We start from the raw sequence: 23537 nt of genomic DNA, 5'->3' as shown, positions 1-23537 counted from the left end.
TTCCGACTCCTTTGGGCCTCTCGTTGGTTGACTTCTGCGTCTTCCCTGTACTTTGCCAACCGTTCTCTCATCTCCAGGACAAACTGGATGACACCCCTTTCTGAGGTCTTTGTGGATTTGGCCTCCCAGCTCTTCTTGAGGAGATCCAGTGGGCCTTGGACATCCCAGCCATAGAGGAGTTCGCATGGTGAGAAGCCTGTTGAAGCTTGTGGGACTTCCCTGTAAGCAAACAACATGAATGGTAGCCAACGATCCCAGTCCTTCCCTGTGTCACTCACGAACTTCTGCAGCATCCTCTTCAGGGTCTGGTTGAAACATTCCACCAAGCCATTGGTCTGTGGGTGGTACGGTGTCGCCTTGATGGCAGTGATGCCAAGCTGCTGTTGGAACAGTTTCATCAACCGAGAGGTGAAGTTGGTACCTTGGTCTGTCAGAATTTCATCCGGTATTCCTACTCTGGAGAAAAACTGAATTAAAGCTCTCATGACTGCAGGAGCTGTAATGGTGCGCAGGGGAAAAGCTTCTGGGAACCGTGTAGCACAATCACAGACCACCAGGATGTATTCGTGACCGCTACTGCTCTTAGGTAAAGGTCCAACAATGTCCATTGCTATTCTCCTGAATGGAGTGGAAATTATAGGAAGTGGGTGTAGTAATGCTCTGTCAGACTTGTGTGTTATTGCAGTTTTCTGGCAGGTAGGACATGTTGCACAGTATGTCTGAATGTCAGTGTACATTGATGGCCAGAAAAAACGTGAACTAACCCGCAGATATGTTTTGTGACGACCCAGGTGACCCGCCCATGGGAGTGTGTGCGCTAATTGCATGACGAGTGGCCTGCAGATGGTTGGAAGAACTAACCGTAGGTGTTCACCTTCAGCTGTATACAGAACATCATCAACAACAATAAACCGCACATTTCCCAAACATTTGTCACTCTCTGTTGTCACCTTGGCAAATAACGGTTTTAAAGTTTGGTCTTCTTTCTGCAAAGTTGAAATGTCAGCTGGTATGTCAAATGTTTCTGCTGTTGTTGCGATCTCAGGATCCGGCAACTTAAGTCTTTTCTCAAACCGTCTTTGACGACGTGACTTTCTGGGCATTTCTTTGCCTCCATCAAAGAAATTGTCATCCAAATGCGGAAGACTTTGCATCCCTGCTTTAGCCTGAGCTCTAGTTAGCACGGGTGCTGAAACACTAACAGCTAGCTCATCATTAGCTTTAGCTGTTTGAGTAGCTGTTTCAGTTAATAAGTCCCCCAACATAGGTAAATCACACCCCAGAATTAAATCAACAGGTAGGTTTTCTACCACCCGAACAATCAAAAGATATGATTGTTCATTTATGGTCACTGTTACATCCGTTTTGGGTACAAATGTTTGTCGCCATGAACACACACAACACTTGTTTGCCTGCTGTAATCAAGTCCACCAAAAGGGATTAAACTCTGTTTGACCAGAGAAAAAAAACTGCCTGTGTCCAACATAGCAGTAACCTGCTGTCCGTTCACAGTCACCTGTTTAAGTGGCTGGAAAGTGTCTTTGTCCATGTACACAGGCCCTGCTCCTGTGACAGTCTCTGGCCTGGGTGCGTAGCAAGCACCTGTGAATTTAGTCTTGCGGATTGGACATGCGGAGGCTTTGTGACCAATCTGCTGGCAATAGAAACACACAAGGTCCTTACCCGCCGCTCGCTGGTTAGGTGCTGGGTTGGTACCTTGCATTGCCTGAATGAAGTCTCTCCGTGCAGGTCTCAGTGGAGCGGTTTAAATGGGATGACGCTGATCCCCACCCGACAGCCGTGTAGACGCCCCTCGTCGAGCGTTGACGTACTGCAGCGCAACCCGGGCAGCAGTGAGGCCATCCTCCGGTTCGTGCTCCTTCACCCACGTCCTCACGTCCGCGGGAAGCACACGCAGCAGCTGGTCCAGGATGACGATCTCCCCTATCTGCTCCTTGCTGTGTTGCTCTGGGCGGATCCAGCGACGGTACAGGCCCTACAGGCGGTGGTATGTCTCAGTCGGATTCTCCCCAGATGGCACCACAGTAGACCGGAACTGCTGACGGTAAGTCTCTGGCGAGATGTCAAATTTTACCAGGAGTGCGTCTTTCAGGTCCTTGTAGATGTGGGCTTGCTGCTCGTCCATCGCCGTGTAGGCCTCCAACGCCTTTCCGGACAGCAGTGGCACCAGGCGACAGGCCCACTCAGTCTCTGGCCATCTCCACGTCCTGGCAATCCGTTCAAAACGTAGCAGGTAATTTTCAATGTCCTCACCTGTCTGATATGGAGGGACCTTTGGCTCCATGTAAGGTCTCCAATCAGGTGGCTGTAGACTTACTCTGCTCTGTGGTTGATCTGACCAACTGGAGTCCTCTGCGGCTGAGCTTGGTCCAGCGGCTTGGGGGCTGGTGTTCCGCCGCCGACCAGAACGGTGCTCTGCCCTGGAAAAAGAGGCTTCCAAACCCTGGAGTGCAGCGATGAATCTGTCTTCCCGCTGCTGCTGTACCTGGAGGAAGTCCGTCATTATGGCCGCCAAGTCACCTTCTGGGCCTTTGGTCAGGCCTGGAGAGCCACCGGAGGCACCAGGATCCACCACCTCTTCCTCCGAGGATGAATTGGATGATTGACGGCCTGTGTCTGATGTTGGTTCCATCTCCTCCTTCTGGGAAAGCAGACCTCTGTGTCTCACCTTTTTGCGGCCAGCCATCTGCTTATCCCACTTCTGACACCAACTGTCTTGGGTCCCGTCAGGGAATAATTGGGCAGAGGCGCCAAGGTGAAAGTATCCTTGTTTTATTACAAGAATAGAGCACACCAATTGCTCCACAAAGGCTGACCAACAAAGACTTCTCCACTCCGACACTTCAAATTCTCCTCTCAGACTCTCCAACTTCTCCACTCAGACTCCCACACTGACAGCTGTAACTGGTTCTCTTTTAAATGGTAAGCCCCCCCTCCTCCTGGGCGTTGCTCTCCATCAGTCCAAAGGAAAAATAGGGAGAAGTGTTGACATTGTTCAAAAACAGAAATAAACAGTTTCATTCAAAGAAACATTCTGTGTCGTGTAGAGGGAAATAACAATAATCATCAGTAAAAATAAATACAAATAGTGACCGATGCGTCACAAGGAGCCGGTTTAGCTCGTGCTGGTTTGCGGCGCCTTCCGTCTGGGAAACCAGGGTTCGACTCCGGGCTGCTCCCTGTTCCCTTCTCTACTTCTGTGCCGGTCCCAAGCCTGGTTGCTTTGAGAGGGTTGCGTCAGGAAGGGCATCCGGCGTAAAACATTGCCAAGTTTACCATGCGACTCGGTCGCTGTGGCGACCCCTGATGGGAAAAGCCGAAAGGGAAACAGTGACCGATGCGTCACATGACCCGGTGTGTCAAATGACCACTTCTGGGTTACTTTCGGGTAAACAGACGCTAATGTTGGCGTCGTGTGTGCTTCGTGTTAATGTATGCATGGGGATGGTGAGTCGGCAACCCAGCGTGCACTCAGGGCTACCTGCAGAGGGATAGGGACGGAACGAAAAGGGTAAGTTGATGTAGGTGACGTGTTACCGGGTCCGTGCGTGCGCGTCAATGCGCACGTGTGTGTGTGTGCGAGCGTGTGCGCCTGCAGCGGCAGCTGACGGTTCTACACCGTCACACAAACGCACCCCAGAAACATACATTTTGTTCTGGGAGCCATTAACACAGGCTGGTCGGTGGAACAGAAGCACTTTAAGGGGGAATATCTTAAAAGCAGACTGGAGAGGTAAGAAGGTGCTATACCTGCCAGGTACTAAAAAGTAAGGACTAGAATTTGTAATAAAAAACAAACTTCAAACTTCTTTGCCCTACAAATAAATCTGGCTGCTGCATTTTGGACCAGCTGCAGCATGGCTATGGATGCCTTGGGTAAGCCAGCATATAAAGAACTGCAATAATTTAGTCAGGACAACACAAAGTCATGGATGACAATTTCAAGGTTGGTTTTTGACATAAAAGACTTAATCCTAGCAAGACGTCGCATCTGAAAAAAACAGGACCTGGTCACAGCGTTTATTGCTGCTGTGCAAAAGGAAGAGTCCATTGTTTCCATCCTTCCACCTGGAGAACCCAGCGACTGCCTGAAAGGCGAGGTCTCCCCTAGTATTAAAAAGAGTTTTTGGAACACATAAAAGATTCTTATCAGTAGACCTCAAGGACCGTGATGGTGTTTATAGGGAGTTTAGAGGTTAGACTTAAGGGTTTGTCCATAAAAGACTCTAAAAACTAAATCATAAAATCTATTCTAAATGTAATAGGAAGCCAATGTAGCATTAAAAGCAGAAGGGTGGCATGAGTGCGCTTATTGGTTCCAGTTAATAGCCTTGTTGAATAGTTTTGGACCAATCTGAGATGTTTGAGAGACTTTTTGTTAAAACAAGTTGAAAGAGAATTGCAGTAGTCTAAACAAGATTTAACCGTTTTACACCAGAGCTATAACTCCAGTGTTGACAATCTTTCACCAACTGTGTCTCTTCAACCATTGACACAGTCAACGTAATTCCAGCTGATTCAAAAGCAGCTTTGCGCTGATATGCAGTACTTTACAGTGGGCAAGTGTTCATGCAAACAACTTACATTAGCTGATTCTGACGCAAAGAAAAGCAGCTGTGTGCTGTTATGCAACACTACATGTTTTCTACATAAGAATCAGCTGATTCATGTTTTCATAAACAGTTGAAGAGTTGTGTCATGTCAAAGAGCATGTGTTATTCAGGTGTTACTGGCGACTTCACTATTGTGAAAAGGTTAAAGATGAAAACGGCTCTGTATTACAAATACTGTGGCAGTACTCCCCAACGGAAGTCTTTTATTTTATTTAATTTCAAAACCTTTCAAAATATTTTGATGTGTTGGGTCTTCTTTAAGTGTGAATGTGTGAGTTCCTGGAACAGACTAGCAACCTGCCCAGGGTATGCCATAACCTTTGCCAAACAATGGCTGGGATAGAATCCAGCAACTTAATGCCCCCTATAAGGATTAAGTTGGTTTAAAAGGTGAACAGATAGATGAGTCTTCTTTAACAATCATGGTTTTATGCTTTGCTGATATTTTTATCCTTGTTTTGACATTGATGCCTCTAGGTTTTTGTCTTTCATCCTTTTTAAAATGATGGTTGGAGTTTTGGGATGGCGAATTTAGCATCTTTCTTTTGATTTTGTCAAGATACCATGCAAAACCATCCAAAGCAAAGCTTTAACCTTTCATATTATGTCATGAGATGTTTCTGTTGTGTTGTTTCTCTAGTTTAACAGAGTTTCCTACATATTGCATCAGATCATAATGTTCATGAAGGATGTCACACAAATGACCATCATTAAAAGATGATGCCAAAGAATATGCTCTCAAAAGAAAATTTAGAGAGATTTAGTGAGCTGAACGTGTTCGGTCCAGAGGGCACGGGAGAGATTGATTGACAAGGTCAACAGCCAATCAGTACCCAGAGCAGTGCTCTGTAAACAAACAAATTGGCATGTAGAATTGCACTAAAAAAAATCAGTGAAACGGTGAACTTGGAACCGCAACATAGCATGGACAACATAAAATTTAGAAAAAAATGACTTAAAACGTTTTATCTTTTTCAGTTGATTTCAGTTAATCGATCAGAAAAAGGATTTGTGAAGATATTAACCTTTGTTATTCCAATGCTTTTTAAATTAAATGTTTTACTTGGACATTTTTCTGATGTATTTACTGTTTTCATTTTCTGCAAAATTCCATTGTGACATCATTTGTTTCTTTTACTTTACCAAAATGAATTCAAAAGTAATGATGGCTTGATAATTTTGAAATACGGCTGCAATTTGTTTCAACATTTCCAAAATGATTGACAGATTATTGGGTGGATTGTGACTTTACAGGCATGTTTGTTTACATTTATTTTTTACTTTTTACTTTATCTGAATGGTAGGGTCAGCCTTCAGAGTCACACAAATAAATTAAACTTTTAGTTTTTAAAAAAATACACTTGTTCTGTCGTAGTTTTTCCAGCTTAATGTTAAAATTTTGTAGCAAACTAGTAGGTAAAATAAATAGAAACAGGATTGAGCTGAAGCTTAATACAAGTTTTATTGGTTTCTAAAAAACATACAGATGATAGGAGTAAGCTCCAGATTTGTATGCTGCTCGTGCACATTCTATTAAAATATTTCAACATCTGGTTTTAGCCAAATCGGTGCACATTGCTCAAGAGCCTTTATAGATACTTTTCTAACTGGCTTGGACAGTCCACCTTGACTTTTTTGAATTCCTGGTCAGATCTTTTATGCAGGATGTCACAACAATATTAATGCTCAACTGCAGCTGAAGTCAGGTGTGCTAATCTTGTTAGCCACACTGACCTCACAGCTGAAGTCTCTCCAAGAGCTTGAAAACATGCTCATTTTCTGCCCCCTTCTACCTTAGTCTGAGAGAAAATGCATTTCTCTTTTTGTCATGAAGTTCTAAAAATATGCAAACTGTTATATAAACCACCTGAAAGTCACTAGTTTGCTCCTTAAATTGTGAAATCTGTTTAAATTTGGTAATTTACTTTGATGCCAATGTTTTATAATTAATTTTGTAATTAGGGATTTACTTACCTATCTATCTTATCTTATCAAAAATATTGGCTCACTTGCCTTGACTTACATATGAACTGAAGTGCCATTCCATTTCTAACCCTTAGAGTTCAATATGATGTCGATCCACCTTTTGCGGTTGTTAAAGCTTCAACTCAACTGTCCACAAGGTTGAGGAGTGTGATTATAGGAATTTTTGACCATTCTTCCAGAAGCGCATTGGTGATGTAACTCACTGATGTTGGTTTAGAAGACCTGGCTCTCAGTTTCCGCTCAAATTCATCCCAAAGGTGTTCTATCGGGTTCAGGTCAGGACTCTGTACAGACCAGTCAAGTTCATCCACACCAGACTCTGTCATCCATGTCTTCATGGACCTTTGCTTTGTGCACTGGTACACAGTCATGTTGGAAGAGAAAGGGGCCTGCTCCAAACTGTTTCCACAAGGTTGGGAGCATGGACTTGTCCAAAATGATTTGGTATCCTGAAGCATTCAGAGTTCCTTTCACTGGAACTAATGGGCCAAGCCCAAGTCCTGAAAAACAACCCCACACTATAATTCCTCCTCCACCACCAAATTTCACACTCGGCACAATGCAGTCCAAAATGTACCATCCTCCTGGCAACCTCCAAACCCAGATCAGATTGCCAAAATGAGAAGCATCCGATGCTTTGCATTGCACTTGGAGATGTGTGGCTTGGATGCAGCTGCTCAGCCATGGAAACTCATTCCATGAAGCTCTCTGTGTATTGTACTTTGGCTGGCCTGAAGATCACATAAAGTTTGGAGCTCTGTAGCAATTGACTGTGCAAAAAGTCTGCAGCATCTTTGCACTATGCTTTTCAGCACCCACTGACCCAATCTCCATCAGTTTACGTGGCCTACCACTTCATGGCTGAGTTGTTGTTGTTCCAAAACTTTTTCATTTTGTTCTGATGGAGTTGACAGTTGACTGTGGTATATTTAGAAGTTTCACCACTGTATTTGTTGCACAGGTGGCATCCTATGACAGTTCCACGCTGGAGTTCACTGAGCTCCTGAGACCGGCCCATTCTTTCACAAATGTTTGTAAAAACTGTCTGCATGCCTGAGTGCTTGATTTTATACACCTGTGGCCAGGCCAACTGATTAGGACACCTGGTTCTGATCATTTGGATGGGTTAGCAAGTACTTTTAGTAATATAGTGTATCTATATGTATGGATGGATTGATAGATGGATAGATAGACAGTCAATAAATTAGTCAATTAAGGCCATGTCACCCAGCAACGACTTACATTTTCCTCATTTTTCACATATGAGTTCCTGTCTTTTATGATACATGCATGTAATACGTAATTCATAAGGGATTCTTGCATTTGTCATTAGTCAATGTGCGCGGATGTCTATCAAGGGTTTCAGGTCTTTACAAGAATTTGGCTTTGAGTTCAAAATTAATTATGCAGTTTATGCGTATTTAACAGATTTTATACGCACTTATGTAAGTCTTACGCAATTGTGCGTGCAACGTTTATATCGCATATACAGTGCACATATCACGTTCAAAATTACGTAATTGACGCACAAATGAATGCTAAACTGCATAATAATTACGCGTGGTTCATGTTCTAAGTTGATTGTGTTCTTTGCGTGGTTTATTTGCACTTTTTCCGTGGTTTTAACGCGGTTCATTTGTGATATATCTGTAAAAATCTCACATAAAGACCACAATTTTTTTGTGTATATCCACGTATTACCAATTTTCACCCATGCAATTTCGCAAAATGTACGTAGCGGCTGTGTGACATGTCCTTTAGTCGATAAAAAATCCTAAAAAACAACAAGGATTATTAAAAGAATAGTTAAACATTAACAAGAGGTATATTATAGAAAAGAAGGTAAAAAAAGGGTTTAAAAAGTGAGTTGCAAATAACAGTTGTTGTTTTTTCTATTACCAATAAATTTAAAACACAGAGATCAATGTTTGTAGACTTGATTAAGCACAAAAACAAGACAGCAACTGAACTGACAGTGTTACTCATGAGCACAGTTCTAACTTCAAAATGTGTATAACATGAGTCGCATAATGATGAAAGCTTACACGGAGAGCTTTCATGTACCTTGATGTTTGCCTTTACTTTTGTTCAAATAAGAATTGATTTGATTCCAAATATGCTCATATAGAAGTGTGTCCTCCTGAGCCCTTTCTCATATTCTCTACCACCTACTTTTGAACACAGAAGAGAAGAACACCACTCAACAATGGACATATTAAAAGAAAAATGTTGTCAGAGGAATGTTGGGGTCCCTGAACTCAGAAATCAAAGCATTTTCTACTGCTTTGGTAGAAATAGTTCCACACTGACACCAACCTACAGTATAAAAACAAAGCTTAATTGCATATACTTTGTTGAACTGATTCAACAAATTCATACCACTAACTGACACTTCATGTGCAGTTTCCAGGTTTGTTTTTTTTCATATTCCATGAACTATGAACTTTTTTTCACAAGTTGGATTCCTCAGAGGCAGGTTGAGCTGCTTGCTTTTAATGACTGGCCAAGCAACTGTGGGCATGGATACATTGTTTTTTTCTTTTAAAAGAATTGCTCATCTCTTCTATCAATTGTTCCTAGAATGATCAGGAACAACAAATCATTAGCTTGTGAAACATGCACTGATCACAGGAGCTTGTAATCCATTCATGGAAAGATGAAGGGCTCCTGAAAAGCCTCTGCCTTAAAGGCACACCAACTGGGAACTGGTGAACTTTGCTAATTGATGTTGGTCTTCGTTCTGCATGGTGCCCACAGAAAAAACAAACATTTTGAAAATGAACACTGTTACTAAGCTTAACAGGGGGTGGGAGCAGCCAGGATTTTCGCAAAACCGCCTCAGCTTGTACACTGTGTGGCTAGTGCTGCCTAAGAAGTGCAGGGAACCATAGACGTCAGCTCTTTGGGAAGTTTATTTACAGTGGAGTTTCCCAGAAATGAGCAGCAGCTTCAGTACATTTAGCTGCAAAGACATAAGATGATTGCCATTCCTGCACAGAGCAATAATGATTTACAAACAAAACAAAAGAACTCATAATTGATTTGTTTCCAAGTGTCAGAAAACTTTCCTCGTTGAGTGTGTGTTTGCAATGAATCCTGCGCCTTCAATAATCCTGCGTCATCAATTAGCCACGCTTCGTTCCCTGGTGTACTGCGTCTGTGCTGAGAAGGAACAAAGCCAAAGAGGCAAAACATTGACAGGAAAAAATAAAATATACAAAATGTTATTTGCTCTGTCGACAAAGCCAGGTTTTTCTCTGCTAACAGACCACACAGGCAGCAGGAGGCTCAGCATGCCTGACAGCTGGGCTCCAGAAGCCTCTTTCTGTTTTCCTTCCAAAACTTTCCGGGCGAGAATAATGCTGTCCTGTCCTTGTGCTGTCATACAGTTTGGCACGTTAAATTCCACTCTGCAAATCTGGACAGATTACCTGCGCTACCCTGTTTGAGTAAAATCGCCTCAGGAAGTCATTTAGCGAGGACAAGAAAGGCCAGGATTTTCCCCTGAAGCAGTACTTCCAGAGAACACATGTAAAAATGTTGTCTCGTTAAAGCGCATATAGTTATATATAAAGTATCATCGCTTTTGGGCACGTCAAACAAAGTGGCTGTTTAAGGTGTTTGCACAGAAAGACAATTGCGCCTTGAATGAAAATTGGGTATATTGTTCCATTCATTCATCAGATTTATCTTTTTTCACAAAATTTAGATTCCACATAGTGCAATGTGTTTAATAATTTGATTGAAAATAACTTGTCTTAACCTGAAAAATAAACCCAGTCAAATTATTTTACCATAGTTTTTGGGCTATATGGCAGAATGGATTATGTACAGCGTGTGGTCAGTTAATGGTGTATTTTCCTTTTGTTATAAAATCAAGGCATACTGAACTACAAGGCAAAATAAGCAAAACACAAGTTAGAGTTCATTAACTGCGTGCACAGTAATTTTAGAGCTTTTTTCTAACATGCTACACATTATCAACATTAGCGCTAGCGGCGATACCGTATTCACAATACTCATTAAACTATACTCGTTAATACTCGTTAAACTTGTTAGTAATAGACTGATACTGCTAAAAAAAAGTCATTGTTGTGACTACGCTAACTTCCAACCTTGTTAGTTACAAATAAAAAAAACAAAACAAAAAAAAAAACAGTCAGACACTGCTACATGTAAGCCACGCTAGCTTGGCTAATACCCAAGTGAACATTTAGACAGAGCACCATGGACCTCACATAGACATCAGACAGCACAACCAGAATTAATCTATAAGATGCTATGACTTATAAATTGCACTGTTTTTTTTTTTTTAAATAAGGCTTTCAAGTGCACCTTATTTTACGGAAACTATCCCATAGCAAAGCAAAACTGAAGATGAGATCTCGTTTCTGTCACATTTACGTCTCCTAGACATAAATGAGAACTGTTTGAGACTAAACTGCTTTTCTCATTCTTCTCAAACATTTCTCCTGAGAAATAAGTCTCACAGTGAGCACTGTTTGAGATCTCAAAATTCTCTCACAACTGTCTCTTCTCCAGATCTCAATTGAGAGAAAAATGAGCCATATTATGTTGCGCTCAAGTATGTCTCAATTTGATATCCTTACTTCAAATCCCTATCTCAGTTACGTCTCAGTGAAAGACATAAATGGTTCTGTCTTTCGTTGCTCAATAATTTAGATCTTGTTTTAGCCTATTTTTTTATTGTCTCAGCAAAAAGAAAAATGAGAGTAGTACGAGCCCTAAAATGAGTCTTATGATGACACCATTACAGTTCATCTCGAGAAAATAACATTTTTTATTTTATTTATGTTCAACTTAAAACAGTTGTTTATTGCTTACATATTTATATAACTTAATTACAATTTCAAGAAAAAAAAGTTAAATCATTAAGACGGTCATGTCCTCAAAAGACATATTTTTGAAACTTTTTAAAAAACATGAAATTTCAAGACAACGTTGCAGTGTCGATTTAATAAACTTTTTTTTGACTGCTTAGATAAACATAAATGAACAAGAATGTATGTTGGGTTAATGGTGCTAGGTTTAGTTAAACACAAACACACGCATGCACTGGCACACATGCATACACGCATAAGTGCATATACACACACTTATATATTGGTGGGTATAAAACATTTAACACATTGATGTCTGAACTAAATAAAGGACATTTGGGATCATATTTGGATCACCTTAAAGTGAACAAAAAATAGATCTTACATTTGAAACAAATAAAATACACAAATAAAAATAATCAAATAAATAAATCAACTTTAGGACGGTACAGATTTATGGGGTTCAGTTTGAGTTACTTTATCTTTGTCTTTAAAAATCCCCCTTCATGCAGCCTAACAAGCTGAAAATATTTTCTGTTTTCTTGATTTTAGTCTGCATCATATTGAACAAACAGAAGCCTGGAGTAACCCGATTTGAATTTTAAACTGTATCACAGCCTCACTTGACACAGATTTCTGATTGGTTGATCACGGTGGGAGGGAAAACTCATTGGTTGACGTCACCAACGGGCCGGAATCTGCAAGCGGGAGAAGTGCAGAGAACGAGAGATTTTTGACGACCGTTTGTCGTATTTTTTCTGCGTTTTAACAATCCGTGGGATGAATCTCCAACATTTTTTTTGCTTGTCTGGAAAAGATTCAAATAAAATCTTTGAAGTTTGCACGGTAAGTTTGCGATTTCTTTCCTCCAACTCTGAACTCAGTTGAATGCTAAAGCTGTTTAAGCTAGCTCTGCCAGTAATGCAGACGTCTGGGCTACTCGCGGTGGCTTTGGCTGTATAAGTAATTATTACATTTTATAAAGGTTTACTTGTGCTTTTTGTAATAAAAAATAGAGACATTGAAGAGTTATTTGCAGTGCAGAGTTTACAGGAATGAGCCTCGATATTTTTCCAAACGCGTGAGTGCTAAGTAACTGTTGGAAGACATTTTGCTCTGTCTTCATTAAGTTAAGGGTCTGCATGGTTCATCCCATTCACAGTGTGACGACACCACAGACCATTTCCATTATTGCAAACTTCAAAATGTGCAGTTTCACTGTATGTTCAATTTTTACGCTGTATAAGCTTTTATCTTGTTTAAAAGATCATCTTGCAGACGTTTGGCCTGTCATGTCATCTTTTGAAACTGGTTATGGACATGTGTTTAAAGTAAAGTCATCATTAACTGCTCACATGTCTAGAAAGCATAATCTGAAAATTTAAGTATGCATATTAGGGAAACATGTTCTCAGCCCTCTGTCAGTGGTGGAGATGTTTAGAGAGCACAGATGTAGCTAAGCCAACAAATGTCAACACTGATATGTACGAGGATTTTAGTGAATCATAAATCATATTTAAAAACCTTTCCAGATCTTACTTTGTGCTGTATAAAATGTGTGTACATGATGTTTTTTTCCCCTCTCTGATTCAAGGTGATCTAAATACACGTGAAAATGAGTGAATCAGAACCCATGTTCCTCCACACTGCCATTATGGAGGTCCTACCAGAGCCACAAAAGACATCCTGGAAGAACACTTGCAGTCCATTGGAATAAATGGAGTTGTATGAGGATCTACGATTCATAGAAGAGGCTGACTTGCTGCCAGCTTTGAGACCTGTTCAAGCCCGGAAACGTCTTGCTCTCTGGAAATTGAAATGTGAGTGTCAAACATTACAAATGAGTTTTTGTAATGCACGGAAGTGGATATGAATATGAATGGGTAACACACTGACAGTACAGTATAAACTTAATACACTTATACTGTTTGTTTGTTTGTTTTTTGTTGCAGACCAAACGCCAGAGAACAGCACATCGTCATCTGTTGAGACCTCACCAACACAATCATCATCACTTTTGTTATAGTCACCGAGAAGTTTGTCATCCACATCTTCCAGAAGCCGAGGACTGTACATACATTGACTGGGAGGACAGCTTTGAAATTCCATGGAGTAAGTTTTCTGAGGAATTTGTGCAGAGGGGAAAGAGACCTGGCCCAAGACTAAGGAAGGAAATGGTTTGCACTCTTTTTGCAGAAATGATGAAAGCAAGACGTTTTTCCAAACTCTAAAAGGCTGCAGATGATGCGGGGAGAGCAGAGTGGCTGCTCAGAAGAGATGAGATGTTAAAGAGATGCGCTTTCTTCTGCTCTGCTACTTTAATGAGGAGGATGCCATGTTCTTGTAGAAGATGCAGACGAGGTCCAGATGCAGCAGGTGCCGTTGACTCCAACTGTTATTGTATGTGGTAAGTAAAGTTTCCAGTGTTAAATTATTCTAAAGGTTTTGTCTTTGTACACTGTACATGAGTGACATGTTTACTTTATCCATTGTTCTGTCTTTAGGACAGTCTTGCTTTTCCCCAAGGAGGTTCATGCTGAGTTGGGACCGCTCCATCGTACACAACAACATTGCAGCACTGTGCCTGATGTTCAGAAGCTACTTCTGCTTTAACAGTCATTATCCAACTGAGCTGGCTTCAACCCTGGAGTTTCTGCAAAGGTACATATTCATGAGTGCTGTCATGCGATTCATTTTTGGGTGTGGTTAGTTAATCATGACCTGCAGTTAATTATTCTAATTAATCTTTTATTAATCTAACTCAGGGCTGCTCATCCCTGGTCCTTGAGATCTACCAGCCTGCCTGTTTTCCAATTCTCCCTGAATTGCTTGCTGCTGATAACCTGGACCAGGTGTGTTCATTCAGTCAGTATGTGGAGACATCTGATTGAGCTGATCAACAGCTAGCAGGGCTTGGAGATCTGGAAAACAGTCAGGGTGATGGATCCCAAGGACCAGGAATGAGCAGCCCTGGCTAACCTAAAATTTAGCTTTGAAAATCCTTATTTTGGGGTAATTTGATTTAAATAGCAAGATTGTGTCACATTAAAAGAAATAAAATACAATTTAAAGGGTGGCTTTATGAAGTTTTCTAAGTATAACAGACTTTTTTCCAACCTTTACCTTTGTACCTCTAAGTGGTAATTCTTCAGTCTCAAACAGAACAAAGACCTAAGCCAAAGTGCTCTAATTTAAAAAACTAATGGAAATATTCTGAACAATCCAAAAAATATTGACCACAAAATTCTTAATCATAGCATAATATATATTCGTTGAAATATCTTATTCCACAGTTTGCCGTCTGACACGATCAGCCCTCAGCGTCCCAATTAAGACATGGGTATTATTTTTCCCTTGTTAAGAGCCAACCATGCAAAATGTGACTTGATCATTTCTTAAATGTTTGATCTGGACTGTATCATGAAAAATGAAATGAAACAGATTTTTGAACCTTATTTGTTAAATATTTAATGCCCATAGTATGCTGCATTTCAATTCTTTTAACTGAAACAGATGTCCTCTCAAGCGACGTGTGGCTGCTTTTAAGGATGACAGAAACGTAATCTTATGGTAGCATTATGCAGCTGCTTTTATAAAACTACAGTTTGCTTCGAGCTTGAAGTGTTATCTTTGTTTGTTATGTGCGGTCTATTATCAATTTACTCATGCCAGATTTTAATGTTCTTGTCTTACAGCTTATGTCCTAAGATGTGCCACTCTACCTGGTTGGGAACAAATTGAAGAGGCCAAGCTCAAGAAAGCCTTTGTCAGCAAATGTAGGGCAGAGCAGGTTCTAAGGCCACTGCTATGATCTACAGTATGCGGACTGGTTTCTCTTCCATCTTTTTTCTTATTTTTAATCTTAATTTGGTTCTCAAATTGGTTCATGGATTTGATAGTCTGCAAGTTTCAGAGAATGTTTTTATGTTTATGTTTTTATAATGTTTTTTTTTTTCAGTGTGTTGTTTAAAATCTGGAAGTATTCATGACCAGCGTGTCAACCAGATTGAGTATGCCACGGTTTATGTACTTAATGCATTTAATATTTTAAAAAGTGTCTAATACTGCTACCACAATTCAAATGCTGTACTGATGATGGTGCTGCCCAAATAAACTGTAAAGCATTTACATTTCTAGTATTGTTTTTACTGTTACTGTATATCAGTGGTCTCCCATCCTGGTCCTTGAAGGTCACTGTTCTGGATGTTTTAGCTGTTTTCCTGCTCCAACAGATCTGCTGCAGTGGTTGAATTTCCTGTTCAAGTTCTGCAGGAGGTGGTTAATCACCTGTTGATTCACATCTAAATTCTCTTTTCTTTCTCAAATATATCTCAAATATCATTCTCATTAACGGCTTTGGTAAGACATTGAAGAGAAATGATTAAGACATGAAAGAGACATCAGACAGACAATGATGAGATCTCTTTTAGGACTCATTCTTCTCAGATTTGTCTCATGAGCGTCTTAGGTTCGTCTCTCCCACTTCTTAATTATTGCTCTAACAGTTGTCTCAAATCAACCTCATTTGTCTCAGTGATGTCTTTTCTCATTATAGCTGAACTCTTGCTCCTAAGGGACCCTTAGGAGCAAGAGTTCAGAAGCAAATGATCACAGAATGATACAAATATGAGACGCTCAAACTGATCTCAAGAGACGAGATCAAGCAATATATGAGCAACAGATTTTTCCTATGGGATGGTAAGCCTTTAAGTAGAGCAACTCAAGTGTGTCCTGTTGTACAAGAGTTTTTTTTCTGCACAGGGAAACAAATCATTATGTTTTCTCTGAGAAAAGTTTAAATGTGCTTTGACTTTCAGTAAGGAAAGAGCAAGCTTTTTTAATAAATAGTGAAAACTCACAATGGTTGAAGATAAACTGAATCTGACAAAAGTAATAATAAATAAAAAAATCTATTAAATTTGATCCAATGAAAGTCAGACATTACTTTTCCACCATGTGTAACAGAATTAGTTATAAAAATAAAATTGTGAAACATACCAGGATATTGCACTTCTTCTTGGTATTGGAAAAAAAAGGCAAAATTAAAACAGATAACTATTAGCATTGAGAATTATCCTCCTCGCTTCACCTGAGCCAATTCATCCAGCCTTAACAACATAAAATAACCAACTGATGGATAAGCTGTGCAGTAAAGCCATTTTTGATTTTCAGAAAGAAAGGGTTTTTTTTTCTTTCAAAAAAGATGGTGCTGTTATGATCTGTGTTTTTTTTCTAAGGATTATTAATAAAAAAAAGTTAATAATTGCATTGAATAGAACATATTTTCCTAAACCTGTCAGGGAAACAGACGTATCTATTAAATATCTAAATCATAGCTATTTTGACGTAGACAACCATCATGCATCCAATAGACAAATTCATAGAAGCTTACTGCTGTTTAAATCTCTAGTGGATAACAGCTATTATCGTTGCAGTCCCATTATACCTTGTGCATTGTAGACAAGCCACCAGTTTTCTCAAGGAGGGTTAGGGTTGATTAAATATGGTAATTTCTACGGTTGTGGCCGCATTTCATACATTCATTCATCTTCTGCGTTTTAGAGTTGCCAATTAACCTATGAGGCATGTTTTTGGACGGTGGGAGGAAGCCGGAGACCCTGGAGAGAACCCACGCATTCACGGGGAGAACATGCAAACTCCACACAGAAAGGTCCCCCCATTGTTCTATTTCAGGTCCCCCAGCCAGGACTTGAACCGAGGGCCCCTTCTTGCTGTGAGGCAAGAGCGCTGACCACTGCGCCACCGTGCAGCCCCAATTGCACATCTACATTTACATTTCTGCACATAGCTGCATTTAGTTTTGTTTTTCTTTCTCTTCTGTTTTTTGTGCTTCGTTTTCTGTATCACAGTGGAACGTCTGTGTTTTTGTGGATCTTTGTGTGTCTGTCTCTGTTTAGTACTGTCAGGTGTGGTGCTGCTAAGGGTGTGGCTCTCATTGGACCCAAGCTGACGGGGCAGCCTTTAAAAGCACTTTGTGAACCTCCAGCCCATGAGAAGGGAGGTTTGTTGCAACCTGCAGCTTGGTGCACATCTCCACCTGATATGTAGTCTGTGTTGCACTTTGTATTATTTGTGTTTTTGTGTTCAGACCCACTCTATGTTGTCAAGGGTTTTGGTGTTAGTTAATTCTAAAGTGATGCTGAAGGGGTGAACTGCCATTTTCTTTTCTTCTTTTCTCTTCTTTATGTTAGCCCAGGGTGTCCAGGGTATACCCCACCTTTGCAGTAGCCGGGACAGGTTCTGACAACCCCATGACCCTGAAAGGGGATATAGCGGGTTAAGAAAATGGATAAATGGATAATCTGGAAGGTGCATTAATTTCAAACTCATGATAATTAAACAGAGGACAGCATTCATAAAAACACATATAAAAAGATCTGCAAGGATAAAGGACGATCTGAGGAATTCTAAAAAAAGGATCACTTTTGTCAAAGTGACTTGCAGACCAGAGCACTATGAAGTGCACCCACAACCACAGACAGACTGGTAGCCTACTTCTAGTATGTTGCTGCTTACTTTAAGGATTTGAGCTCCCAGAGTAAAAAAAAACATATTCAGCACTGTTTTGTACACAGAACAGATGAATGGACTGTAAGACCAATTCTAACACTCCCCAAATATTTGTAGTGGTCCACAAACTCAATGTTCATACATATAATTGAAATGGGCTGAATTTTTTTTCCTTCTGGAAATCCACAACCATCTCCTTAGTTTTTGTCCTTACATGGAGATTGTTTGCTGTTCACAACTCTTGAAAGCGCAACCCACCTCTGCAGCATCATCAGAATATTTCTGCAGGTGGCAGGACTCACAGCTTAACTGGAAGCCACTGGAAAACTGAGAAAGGACCGTGGACAAAGGTGTTGACCTCCATGTAATACAAGGAATTACCGAGTATTTTGAAAACCCCACCAAGTATTTTTGGTGTGCTTATTTAAGCACAAAAACATTAAAAGAACAAACAAACAAAAATAAAATAGAGCTAACAAGAGTTCTAAGAGAGGGCCTGAGAGAAAGGCACAAAAAATGATTGTAAATGTTTCCTTTGAGTCCTTTTTTTTTTTTTTTTTGAAGGCAAACACAAAGTTAACTGCATGAGGGAATACAGTCTCAGTACACTTCATGAACCTGTCAAAGAAGGAGTAAATATCAGCAAAAGGGACAAAGGTTAGATGAGTTGAGCGGGGTGCTTGTGGGAACTAGAATACCTAAGTTTGAACTCAAATGGGGTGCTTTGTAGACCCGCAGATTTAAAGTTTTACCTCTACTTTCACATGCTGCTTGATTTCCTTCAGAGATTAAAAAGTCATTAAGGTAAGGCATCAAATAAACTGCTCTGCTAGGTTTCTCTGAGCAATATGGCTTTTTTTCTTGATATTCTCATCATGTTCACTTCATACTTATCTGTGTCCCGTGGTTTTGCAGATATTTAGTCGTGCCTCTGCATTAAAAGATAAAACTCAAAATGTAATCATTGGCAGGATGTAGAAGAAAAAAAAACAATTTTCCATCAAGACAAGGTTACAAAACAGGCTTGTAGTACTACATGGCTTTCATTTTAGGTTTGTAATATTCTTTTCTTTTAGGCTTGCTTTACATTTGTATACATGTTGTTGCATTTCTGCCTTTTGGAAGATAAACTCAGATATTTGTTTTCATCTTAAGCTATGTTCAAACCACCCTCAACATTGTGTGTTTAAGTGACCACTTCCAATGAAAACTCTATGTAAAAACATACATAAACGCACAATTCCGGCTTCTGCGCTTATAACTCACGTTCACACGTAGCTAGGCAAGATTTATGACTGTGTTTCAAGCTCTACATAGAAAATGAATGGCCAGTAAATGCTTGTTGTTAGTTAAAGTAAACATTGACCAAACAGGGACTAAGATTTGGTTGTGACGGATGGATTTGGTTTATCTGGTGAACCGATGCAAGGTGACAGGCCTGACAACATTTGCATTTGTTTTCAAATAAAGACGAACCAAGGCCACTCTCCTGGCATGGTGACAATCCATCATATCCCCCAATTGGAAGGATGCTAGCATTAAACCATACCATCTTTGTTTCACCCCCAAATAACAGGATTTTCACCATTTCTGCATTTTTGCACAAAGCCTCTTCCAACTGGCAAACATGCGCTAGTAAAGAGTAGATTAAGAAGTAGAACCCCCCCCCCCCCGCCCCAATGCTTGTAAAGTGTAAACACAATTAATTAAATAGACTTTTAAGATCACGTTCTTGACTCTTACAAAGCTGACCAAGAATACTTCCGTTCCTAAAGGCCACTACATACAGTTTGTGCATATTAAACAGTTGGAAATTGCTCATATGTGAACATACATAGAGTGAGAAAAGTTGTGGTCTTTACGTGAAATTTTCACAGATGTAAATGAACCACATTATAACCACTGAAAAAGCAAGAATAAACCCACAAACAACACGTAAGTCAACGTATAAGATGGGCCGTTTGTGATTATTGTGTTGTTTAAATGCAATTCATTAGTGATTTATGCGTATTTTGAACAAATGTGCACTGTATACATCAGGATGGTAACATGACGTGGTAAGCCATAAATTTACGTATCCATTTCGCAAAAGTCATGCACAAGTGCGTATGACTTACGTAATAATTGTGTATAAACTACGTAAAATACAGGTAGACTGGTACACTTCATTAATCTCAATCGACCAAAAATTCTGAACAGCTCAAAACTGACTTCACTTAAAGACCCATAGGCCAAAACCTTTGTTCAACATCTGCGCACATCGACGAACACAAGAAACACTTATGAACCACGCATATTGCACACAAATCACGAAAAACCATTTCATTTCATTCTTGGAAAATGCACAAAATGTACGCAGTGGCTGTGTGATATAGCCTTTATATGCTTCACGCCACCAGTCTTCAGGACTGTGGATGAGCATGCATGACTCACAGTAGACATTTTTAAAAAAGCATGATAGTATAGATAGTAGATAGTAGAGTACAAGCCATTATTTATTCTGTTAAGATCCTTGTCTTTGAGTAGATTGAAATAAAAACTTTTAACAAACTTGAACTTCTGTTAAAAAAGAAAAAAGAAACATTTTCTAAAATGATTGCATCTTTGAACTCAGTTTTTCATAAAAATCAGCCTGTGAAACATAAAAAACCCAGGTCAGCCTTCTCATTCTGAATGTTTGAAGCTCAGACTGAGACCTATCTCCTGGAAAGTATGATAAATTGCTTCAGCAAGATGAATAAACAGGGTTTGAATAAATATGGGTGCCTGGGACCCACTGTCAGGAAACAAATATGGACCTGTCCAGTCCTTTGTAAAAAGGAGAAAAAATAAAATATTGGATTGCTTTCTGATGTGAAAATATATACTATCTTAAAGGTGAAAAAGAAAAAAACACAGACAGCTCAGAAGTTGGTGTTATTTTGAAGTTAATTTATTGAAAGCTTTGCCCATGCTTGTAAAATGCCATCTTGTTCTAATGCAGACAGGGGGATGAGAAGCATTGTTGAAGGCAAATGAAAGCCAACACATTCACTGCGGTGCGGCTTAAGCATGCAACCTTCATTACAGACACAATACACATTAATCAGTGTTACCTCACAGGGACTGACTAAACATCAGAGTAAATGATTAGATTTCTTCCCTGGAAGCTCAATAACAAATTGTTGCAATTGTTGTTTTAATAGATGCAAAGAATGTTGCGCAGGATATATGTGAACTTTATGGCTGGATGTTTCAGTTTTGTATGGCTTTAAGTGACATTCCGGGTCTGCCTGAAGCAGAAAATAAAAACTGGAGTGAAAGTGGAAAAATTATCTTGTAACTGAAAGTGGAAAGCGGCTTACATTTGTCATAGTCTTACATGTCAAAATCTGAGCACGCAGCTTTTTTCTGTGCTTCTCAGAATGAATTATTAGGTTTGCCAGATGTTTTTGGCATTAACCTTGTTCTTCTTGACTTTCCTGTTCTGTATTAAAGTCAACATGATTTGTGTTTCATCTTTGAATAAGCTTTCCTTGGAGCTAATCCTGCATGCCAGGTATGTCAACGACAGCAAACTAGAGCACCATGAAAGATCTTTTCTGGGGGGGTGGAGTGGGCATAGAAAATTATCCAATTTCACGTAATTATTCCTAAAACACAACAGTTTTTATCTATTCTCTTATAATAATAAGTCATTAATTGTGGTTATTATGCACTTAAAATAATGTAAAAAGGGACAAATAAATAGGATTGAACAGGGTTAAAAGTCTAAAACCCAGCAGGATGAGCCAGCTGGGTTAGCTCAGGCATTTGTTCCTGGATTCCACCCTGATGAAGTGCTCCAGGCGTGTCCTACCTGGACAAGGCCCATGGGAGGATTTAGGACAGGGGTGCTCACACTTTTTTGGCATGTGAGCTACTTTTGAGACGACAATGTCTTGAAAATCTATATACACACATACATATGTATATGTGTGCATATATATACACACACACACGCATATAAGTATATATGTGCCACGGAAAGGGGGGGGGGGGGGGGGACTATGGAGCAGGCAGCAGGAGGAGACTCACGGGAGAAACACTCCAGTTGTCCGGAGTGGTCTTCTACCGGGGACTTGACATGCTGTTGGGTAAGTAGTGACTTTCTCATGACAGAATTTGCGCTCGGTGTAATTAAACAAGCATGTGCAGTGACGTATGTATCAGAGGATGTTCGATTGGCCGTTCTGCATGTCAATCAAGTCCCGTACTTCTCTTTGAGGATTTTGATTCGTTGACAGATTTTTTAGAAGTACTTTTTTTATTTTTTTGGTCATTTATCTTTGCTGGCCTGCGATCTACCCTCATGTCTTTGAAGATCGACCAGTAGATCACGATCGACGTAATGAGCACCCCTGCCCCTGGCAGGGCAGGGCAGGACGAAATGTTTGTGGAAAGGGAGGTCTGGTCCTTAGCAACCTGGTTCTTGACATGTAAGATGATGTATGGATGGGGAAAAGGTCCTTTAGAAAAAAAAAAAAAAAAGTAAAAAACAAACAAACAAAGGAGTAGCAGTTGGATGTGGACCCCCAGGTGGTCTGGACGAGGGTTCTACAATTGGTGAGCATCTAAGCAGAAATCATAATAACCTAAAGGGATTAGTTGGGTTCTAAGGATTAACAGACAATGGATTTTGGTGCTGGTGCCAGTATAGTGATTACAGACTGGGTTCAATATGCTTTTACTGTATGCTTCTCACAAGGAACCAACAGTATGGTTCTAGATCTGTTTTAGTTTTTGGGTCCCGTTGGTTTAAATTCCCATGTGAAGGGCTGCTATAGTCCACTTTAGAGGAAACAAAGGTGTGATCCAGCTTTTCTGAATCAGGCATGATAACTAAGGAGTGAAGTCAAGAGATGTTCTTGATGTAATACAGTGACTGGCTAAATAAAACGTGTTAACATCACTACATGAAAGCATGAAGGTAATTGCCTGGAAAAGAGTTATCAGTGAATGACACAGGTAGTGGCGACAATGATGGATCTTTTAAAGGGACGTGTTAGAAATGCTGGTCAAAAGAAAGCAGTCATTGAGCTAGAGGCAATACAGCAGAATCTGTTAAAATTAATTTTCTCTAGAAACACTGGGCTTGTGTCAAAAAGCTATCTTAGATGGTGCCATCTCCAATAGAAACACTTTTATCTCATCAAAAAACACAGTTGACAACACATATTGAACTCATACTCCTGACTTTATAAATACTATTTGGCATGCTTAACTCTTACAGAAAAGAAAAAAAAAACATTGACAAAGAACCATTAGCTGTCACACTACTAGATGTGTGAAACTTGTTCTCTTTGTTTGACCTACCCCCTAAGATAGCGGACACAGCTGCGCTACAGAACCATTTGGTGGTTTAACCCCCCTCTTAATGTTGAGTGTCAAGCAGCGTTGGCATTGAGTCCCATTTTTAGTCTTTGGTTTGACTCGGCTTGGATTTGAACTCACAACCTTCCAGTCTTAAGACGGTGGCAAAATGAAAGTCTAAATAAACACGAGACTTTATGTAGAGACCTAGTGT

The 23537-nt window shown here is 40.0% G+C and overlaps 1 long non-coding RNA gene across 3 annotated transcripts; it reads left to right on the top strand.

The window, feature by feature from the left end:
• Window positions 1-11875: 11875 nt before the first annotated feature.
• Window positions 11876-15589, top strand: LOC111946675. 3 transcript variants are annotated; one of them, XR_002872408.1, is made up of 6 exons: window positions 11876-12307; window positions 13056-13281; window positions 13414-13573; window positions 13658-13868; window positions 13966-14122; window positions 14227-14315. It is a non-coding gene; the product is annotated as an uncharacterized LOC111946675 (long non-coding RNA). The 3 variants fall into 3 exon arrangements; XR_002872407.1 differs by lacking the exon at window positions 14227-14315 and adding an exon at window positions 15157-15589 and having other exon boundaries at window positions 11878-12307; XR_002872409.1 differs by lacking the exon at window positions 14227-14315 and adding an exon at window positions 15157-15589 and having other exon boundaries at window positions 12174-12307; window positions 13696-13868.
• The last annotated feature ends 7948 nt before the right edge of the window (window positions 15590-23537 follow it).

Source organism: Oryzias latipes, chromosome 20, assembly GCF_002234675.1.
Source record: "Oryzias latipes chromosome 20, ASM223467v1".
NCBI classification, from domain to species: domain Eukaryota; kingdom Metazoa; phylum Chordata; class Actinopteri; order Beloniformes; family Adrianichthyidae; genus Oryzias; species Oryzias latipes.
Note: the sequence above shows the minus strand (reverse complement) of the source record. Positions and strands in the feature narration are given on the sequence as shown.